This window comes from Tupaia chinensis, unplaced genomic scaffold (assembly GCF_000334495.1).
Source record: "Tupaia chinensis unplaced genomic scaffold, TupChi_1.0 Scaffold148904_1, whole genome shotgun sequence".
Lineage (NCBI taxonomy): Eukaryota > Metazoa > Chordata > Mammalia > Scandentia > Tupaiidae > Tupaia > Tupaia belangeri.
In genome coordinates, this window is record NW_006208752.1 from 89158 (window position 1) to 98151 (window position 8994).

Sequence of the window (8994 nt, forward strand, 5' to 3'; positions counted from 1 at the left end):
CCGATGATATGAGAGGTTAAATAGTTGACCCTATGGTCAGGCATTTAAACATGGTTTTCTTAGCAGAAGAGTAAGTAGGAGGATTGTGCTTTAGTGTCAGTGGTTACAGTGGAAGATCAAGAACAAAAAGCAAAGCAAGCAAGGAAGACCAAAAAAAAAAAAAAAAGGAAAAGCAATAAAGAAAAGAAAAAGAAATGGCACAATAGCACATACCATTGAATAGTACACATCTTAAGACAGCATAAATGAATTAATGCAGCTCTTGTTTAGCAGACTAGCCCTCCTAAAGGTAATCAGAATATCTGAGCAAAATATAAAATGAAAAAAAAATGATCACATTGGACTGAAAAAAAGGAAGCAAAAACCGGAACGATGTCTGATAGAAGTCGCATTTATATATAGCTTCTGCCCTGAGGAACTTCTAAGTCTGTAGAGGACTGCAACTAGAAAGTCAACAAAATGATGCAGTTTTTCACTTATTTCATTTAACTTCATTTTGTTTCATTGCTTGAAGTGGCCAATTAAATAGCCTGGAACTTCCAAAAGATATTTTAGGGAGAGAAATCCTATCAGGAAGTGATCCTCAATGGCAAAAGGAACAAAATTATCACATAATTTTTCCTCATATTCTTGACTGGTGCTGCATTCAAACACATAGGGAAACCTTGACAAACTATTGAAGAAAACAGTTGGAAAGTTGGAAGAATTAATAGCGATTTCACGGTTTGTTTAGAGTATGGCTCTTTTCTGATTGGCACAGTTTCTGAATGCAGCATCTGTGGTACCCTGACCTGCACCCTGAGCATCCCAGCCTTTCTTGACATCACTGAGGAAGATCAAGCTCCCCTTTTCATGCTTATCTGAAATCTGACAGAGCAAAGATCTCAGAAGACACCTCACAAGGTGGACTTAATGTACATTAGCTCAAATGATTGAGCCTGTGTTGTGTGCCTGAAGGAAGATGACAAAGATGTTGAAAGAGTAATGAGCAGCATGATTTCACTCCTCTTGATCCTGAAGCCAGACAATCAAGAAATTTTTAATGAAAGCTATGTGAAAAACTGGGCAAAATTCAGGAATGCAAATGTTTGTTTCTGAGGCTTCAGTGGCTAAGCAACCGTTTCCGTAAGATGGATAACAGCACTCCTGGAAGACATACAGCATGTGCAGCCTGATTTGTGTGGTAGCGACTTTGGGGCCAGCCGGTACATTTCACCAACCTGGATCAGGTTAGAAAATGGATTTCTGACTGGAATCTCAAAACTTAAAAAAGCACATCCTTTTAAGACTACTTTATGAGGCACTTGGGGATTGTAAGAAAAATGACAGTTTCAAAAGTCATAGTGGGATTGCTCAGAAGTTATACAGAAGTCAGCACTTGCCAGGCTCAAGCTGATGTCCACAGGTGCACAGAACAGGCATTGAAATATCTGTTTTCAATGAATCTTTTTGATCATCTTACTTTAAAACAAGTCAAGTTTCTGGAAGGGGGGCTTATTCATGATCTTTTTTTTTTTTTTTTGGAGAGATTCAGTCAAGTTTCTGGAAGGGGGGGCTTATTCATCATCTTTTAACCATTTCTGTGAGTGAAAAATTGACATCATATGTGATCTTTTAACTATTTCTGTGAGTGAAAAATTGACATCATATGTCAAGTTTTATCAGAATAATAAAGATCTCATTGATTCACTTGACCTATTAAATGAACAGAATATGGCAAAAATAAGGCTACTTACTTTTATGGGAATGCCAGTGGAAAATATGCAGCAAGAACTTCAGATTGGAGCTGATGAGGTTGAAGCATTCGTTACTGACACAGAAGCATTTGTTATTGCCGTGGTGTTCTATAAAACTGATCAGATCCAGGAAAAAGTAGTTGTCAGTTATTCCTCACATCAGATGGCAACAACTTAATAGTGGGAAACTAAATTTGAACAAAGTGAAAAACAGCCTTTGGAGTCTTTCTGATATCTGTGATTGTTATGTATAATTTTGCTCATTTGGAGAGTGAATTCCTAAATCATAGTAAAGTATTCCAGACTAAAATTTGACTAGTCTGAACAGTGTCACCTCAAGTTTAAATCAAACTCTAGAGGATACAAACTAATGGATTACAAATGGTCACAATACTTCTCTTGAATAAGTCTTGTTCTGTAAATAAGGATATTGAAGGAGCAGACACTTTGAACAAAGGGAAGACAGACGTTTAAAGGGGAATTAGGTGCTAATAGCAAATTCTAAACATATATGATAGCAATCTCCAATGATGCATAGTTATAATTTATAACATCAGGAACATTTGGAAAAGTGAGGACAACTGTAAAGCTAGGAATGTAACCTAAGTTATTTATTTCTAACATTTGTTCTAGCATACATCAGCATTTCAGTACAGTATTTTGCCATTGAAGGCATTTATCAACATTAATTTGTTTTTTGGTTTTTGTTTGTGTTTGTTTGTTTTATTCCCAACATCTCTTCACTTTTCTTTTAGGTTGGTTGCATTTTCTAAGCTTAGGAGCTTTTCAATTTTATTTATTTCTTTTTTATGAGACTCTGCTAGTTGTCTTCACTAGACAGAAGAGGCATCTAAATCAGTGCTATCTGAACTTGATTGCCTGAAATGGCTTTGTAACAAGAATTCATTTCACAGGCTTTGTTTAATTGGTTTAATTGTTTTTGTTTGTTTGTTTCTTTTTTTTTTTTTAGAATTATTTGAACTTTGTTTGTCTGTTTATTTATTTAGTTTAATTTGACCAGAGAAGTACAGAGTGAGAGAGAGACAGAGACAGAGAGCGAGTGAGTGAGCGAGAGAGAGAGGGAAAGTGAGAAAATAAGCTGCCAGGTCCTGGACTTGAGCATCCTTAACCACCACGCCACCTGCCCGCCCCACAGGTTTTGTTTTTACCTAGGGAAGTTTGAACTTATTTTACCATTGAAAGTGTTATACAAAAGCTATAAAGAAAAATCTTTTATAAGACTCTGAAGTTGTGAGAATGTGATAAAGCCACATCTTTTTGGTTGATTTCTAGCAACTGCCTTAATATGTTTGGTAACAGAAAACTATATAATTTGAATTTTATAGATGTATGTAATAGCTCTTAAAAATCTCTAATGCATTCCAGGGATAATGACAAATGTTTTCTAGTTATGCTGAAAGAAAATACACTTAAACCAAGGCACATAAAAAAAAAAATCATTTTGTCTTCTACTCCCTTCCCAAGGAAGTCTTTGCTTTGTATCTTCTAATTAAAACTAGAGGAAAATTAAACATTCTAATGGAAGTAAGCTACAAAAACTGCCCTTACTTCGTGTTTCCTCTCAATCTTTAGAACTTTATTATTAAAGAAACAGGAAAGAGCAATGAGCTATTTGGAAGCTGGAATGCTTCCAAGACACTGCATTGTCATATACATGATAATGTGCTTTTTAAAAATAACTTTTTTCATTTTAAGGTATTTTTCTGATAATAAAATACTGTAAATTTAGAAAATAGGGTAAAGTATAAAAGTGAAAATCATTAGTAAACCATTACCAGAGAGACTTGTCAACATTAGTATTTCTTGCAAATACTCCTCTGAGCAGTATCCTAGGTCATTAAAATTTGTATATACAATTATCAGTAGCTTTAAAATATTCCCTTTTCTGGATGTGTGATGATTTAACTATCTCCTGTTGAATGTTTAGATTTCTAGTTTATCCCTATAAAAATAAATTTCTGAGTAGATGTCATGAAAACAAGTCTTTGAAGGTCTTCAGATAGATTTGCAGTGAAAATCATCCATTCAAAGGAAATTTTGTTTTAAAATAACTATCATGTTACTTTTTAGTTAGATGAGAAATACATATGTATTTTAGAAATATGGAATAGGACAAAAATAGCATTAAAATTACCCAAGATCCCAACGACCATTAATCATTTTGGTATTGGCCTCTTTTCTATATATGCTTTTTCAAATTTTGCATCGTATTTTATATCAGTTCATATGCTGTTCTAGAAATATATTTAGCATTCCCTCCTGTTCCTAAAAGTCTGTTAAGAGGATAGCTCCATCATATTCCATGTTCAATAACTTCATATAGTGTTAGACATTTAAATAATAAGAAAATTATTGTTATAAATTAGACTACAATGAATATCATTTGTTCATAAATCTTTCCAAAGTTCTTTGAGTACTGCCTTACATTAAAATTTTTCACAGTTCAGCTGGTAAAAGAGTATATTAATAACACTGTCATTTTCAATGAGAAATATGGTAATACATTTATTTTTTTAAATGAACTTAAAGGTATAGAATTTAACCATAGTTTCTTTAGGAGTGTTTCTTCTCGATTGTTCTGTTTAGCTCCATGAAAATTCTACAGTCAGCAGTTTCCTTAGGGTCTTAATCTCTGATCCTTGGAGTGATACTGCGTTCATATTTATCTCGTTGACTATCTTCTTTCAAAGTGTCACTACGAGACCTTAAGCAAAGCATTTAATATTTGTGGGCCTGTTTTCTTGCCAGCTTCCCTTAGCTCCCCAGTGCTATTCCTGTAAAAAAAACAACTGTTTGGTAGTGAATAAAAATGAACAAGAATGTGCCTGTGTATGTACATTCCTGATACTGTCTGGCACATATGTCAACATACCTCATTTAGCTCACGGGGCCTACAGTGATTCTAAGTGATCTATGCCATACCAAGAAACAGATCAAATGCAAATCTAGGTTGTTGCTAATTTTGAAGTAAAATCATAGATAACCAGTATGATTTATGGTCCTAGCTTACCAACAAAATGCAAAACAGTACATCTTAGTGCATTTGGCATCCAGGTACAAATTTATCTTGACCATGGAAAGGAAGGAGGACACAGTGATACTTATCTGCTTTCTGCTCTTTTCCCTGAACTACCCAATAGGTGGGAAGTGTAGGAGCAGAGCGTGTCTGTAGAGAGACAAAACATAGTGTCAGTTAACATAAGGTTTACACTTAACAAAACTTGTCTTATTTGGCTTAACTGAGCTTTTCAGCCTAGCACAATAATTTTAATTCCAGCACTTGCCAGACAGGTTGCCATGTTTCTTTGCTCAAAAATTCCCTCCCTATTTCTTTTAAGAAAGCTTTTTAGGGCCAACAGGTAGCAAGATAGTTGAGGTGACTGGATGCCACATAGCCAACTGTATGACTTGAGTCCTGAACCCCGCAGCTTGAAAAACACTGGGTGTGTGTGCATGCATGCCCAAAGACCCTGAGAGGATAATGGAGGAGAGGGGATTGTGGTGTGACCCTCCACCCTAGCAGACGATTTCTCACTTTCTCTTTCTGCCTGTCTCTCTCCCTCTGTCTGTCTCTCTCTCTGATGAGTGTTTATAACCTATATAAAACTACTGAAAAACAAAAACAACAAAATTAATTTCTTTATCACCTACTTCCTCTTTCTGCCTGACTCGAAAGGTACCTTTTGGTCTAAAATTTCCCCTAGTGTGGTACTAGTCCTTTTATTTCGACTTGGAATTATATTTTGAAGTTTAACTTAAAAGAACCTAACTCACTGGATGTATAAAATAAATGGCTTGCTTTACTTGCCCTGGGCCCTTTTTCTTTTGTTCATGCCTGAATAAAGGAAATCAAGAAAGTTACAGCAGGCTACAAACCTAACTCCTTCCAAGACAAGAATAAAAACCACCCTATAGTTTCAAGTTGCTCTGAACCCATTGAGAGAAAATGCAGTGACACCAAATACTTGCCCTGAGTTTAACAGGATTAGTGTGGAGAATACATTAAAATACAGTGACAAATAAAAAGAACTTCTATTTCATTCTGATCTGTAAATCTTCATAAAATTCATATGTTTTCTTTTAGAACAGGAGATGGCAAACTTCTGTAAAGATTTGGCAGTAAATATTTTCAGCTTTGTGGGCCAAATAATCTCCATGAACAATGGTGTAATTCTGTCTCTGCGATGCAAAAGCAGCCATAGATAATATGTAAAGGAGTAGGTGTGGCTATGTTCTAATAAAACTTTCTTATTAAAAATTTTTTAAAAAATTAGTTTTAGAATGTGAGTCCTTCCACATTTTTATTTATTTATTTAGAGAGGTTTCTGCTATAGGGTGCATGTGCTTGCTGGAGAGACAGAGACAGAAAGTGAGAAATTACTTGTGGCAGGGATGACCATGCTGCAATCCCTTCACCCCCATCTTTTTTCAAGATCTTGGGCATGCACGCACACATGCCTGGCATGAATTTTGAGTCACCAGGTCCAGGACTCCAACAGCAGTCAACTATGTGGGAGTCCAGCTACATAATCACTATGCCCTCTGCTGGTCCCTCTTCCATGTTTTTTTGTTTTTTCGGGTTTTGGGTTTTTTGGTTTTTTTTTTTTTTTTTGAGAATTTTTTTGCTATAGGGTGCATGTGCTCACCAGACAGACAGAGACAGAGAGAGAGAAAGCGAGAAATCGCCCCCCAGGGGGGATGGCCACCCCACAATCCCTTCTCCTCCATTCTCCTCTCAGGATCTTGGACAAGCATGCACACGCGCCTGGCGTGAGTTTTAAGCCACCGGGTCCGGGACACAAACCACAGTCGACTACATGGGAGTCCAGCGACATAGCCATTATGCTAACTGCTCGTCCCCCTCTTCCATGTTTTTAAAAGAGCCTTAGTAAACACTTACGATTTGCCATAAATTTGCCCTAGCAAAACACAAAAATACACCAAAACACCTTTTAAATATGCTCCCCAAATAATCTGTCTGTTATAAAAAATAAAATAAAATAAAAACACTCTTCAGAGGAAGATAACAGAATCAAGAGTCTATATAATAAATTGGAATTTTTAGCAGAAAAAGGTTAATGGTCATATAATCAGGAAAAAAATGTGACAAGTTATCAGAGATTGAGAGAATGGTCATTAGAAACAGACACAATAAGACTAAGATGCTGGAATAGTTTTTTAACTAACAAAAAACAAAACATATGTATATAGTGAAGAAAAAGCAGAAACATTAACATAGAAATGAAAGCAAAGAAAAAAGAACTAAATGGAACGTTTAGAATGAAAAGTTAAGATATATGACATAAAAAAAAAAGATACAAGACATGAAAATGTCCCTTTACAGGTATAAAAACATATTGGAGAGGAGTGAGAACTGGTCAGTAAAATCAAAGAGAGAATAGTAGCAACCATTTGACAGAAACCATCGCTGAGAAATTAAAAAAAAAGTCCTCGTAATAAAAATTAGACTATCAATGACCATTGAGTCGATTGCAGCAGTCTAACATATATGAAGTGGAGTCCTAATGGAAAAAGAAGGACAAAATGTGATAAAAATATATATTCAAAGAATTGATCGAAACTTTCCCAAATTTTATAAAAATGTCAACCTCCAAATTCATAAAAGTTAGATAAGTCCACTTGTATTAATACGAAAAGCAAAAACAACAACCTGTTCACATTATTGTCACACTGCTAAAAATACAAGATAATTAAAAATCTTTCAAAACAATCTGGACATAAAAAAAGACAAATTATATACAAAGGAATAAACATATGAATTAGTGCTGTCTTCTTGCCAGAAACAGCAAAGATCAAAAGAGAAGAGAACAACTTCTAAGTTCTATAAAATGTAAGTCAACTCAGAATTATTTTACTATCAAAAATATACTTCAAAAATTAAGGAGAAATAAAGTCATTTTCAGATAAATTAAAATTGAGAGAGTTAATCACCATCAGATCTATATTCTGAAAAATAAAAAGGGATGTCGACCAAAAATACATAAGCAAGGTGAAATACGACTCAATTAAAAAGAAACAGCATCAAAATGATAAATATGTGAGTAATGATAAAAAAACAAAAAGACATAGATATATAACTGTTTCAGAAAAATAAAACTATAATATTATGTAATTGGATTATATGATAAATGTAAATACATAAAAACACAAAAGATGAAACAAAGTGGCACAATATTAACTGTAAGTAAAATGCAACAAGTTAAAAACATTTTTAATGCATCGAGACATTAAATATTATAATAGTTTCAGACACCACTAAAATATTACAAAGAACAGGAATTTAATCAGAATTTCAAACTTTTTTTTTGTAAGGTAGGAATGGGGCCAGCAGATTGCATAGTGGTTAAAACGCTGGCTAACCAGAGTTCAAGTCCGGGACCCATTGGTTTCAAAATCACACAAGGAGCGTGTGTGTAAGTGCCCACAATCCCAGAAGGAGAATGGAAGAGAAGGAATTGTGGTGTGGCCATCCCCTCGGGGTTGGGGGCTGATTTCTCACTTTCCCTCGCACTGTCTCTGTCTCTGGCAAGTGCACACATCCTATACTAAAAAAAAAAAAAAAAAATTAAAAAAAAAAGGTGGGGAAAAAGAACAGAGAAATAAAGGAAATGGGACAAGTAGAAAACAAATAGCATAATGATAGACTTAATTCAAATGGAACCAATAATTAGACTATTGTAAGTTTCCAAACACTCCAGTTGAAAGGAAGAGATCGTTAAACTTGATAAAAAAAAAAACTATATAAGAAAATTACTTTAAATATGAAGAAATATGTTGAAAGAAAGAGAAAACAAATGCCATACTGAAATAAATCATAAGAAAATTGAAGTGGTTGTATTAATATAGGACAAAACAGAGTTCAGGACAAAAACTATTGCCAGGCATTAACAAGAGCATCTCACGATGATAGAAGAGTTATTAAAGCCAGCTCAGCAGCACAGTGATGAAGCATTTTCAACTAGAGTCAGGTCCCAACATGGCCGACCTAGATTGAGGCCCAGCCCAGGCAGCTTTAAAACATGCCAGATGCATGTATGTGTGTGCCCAACTTCCTTACAAGATGAAGAAATAGAGGAAGGAGGATTGTGACATGACCATGCCTCACTGAGGAATGCTTGCTCCCTGACTCTCTTACTCCTTTTCTCTTTGGCGAGTGTATATACCTTCTGGCAATTAAAAATAAAAAAGTAAATTCACCAAAGACATAACAATCGTA

At 34.9% G+C, this 8994-nt stretch overlaps 1 pseudogene; it reads left to right on the forward strand.

Moving 5' to 3' along the window:
* The first annotated feature begins 372 nt into the window (after window positions 1-372).
* On the forward strand, window positions 373-1990 carry LOC102487861 (eukaryotic translation initiation factor 3 subunit M pseudogene; annotated as a pseudogene).
* The last annotated feature ends 7004 nt before the right edge of the window (window positions 1991-8994 follow it).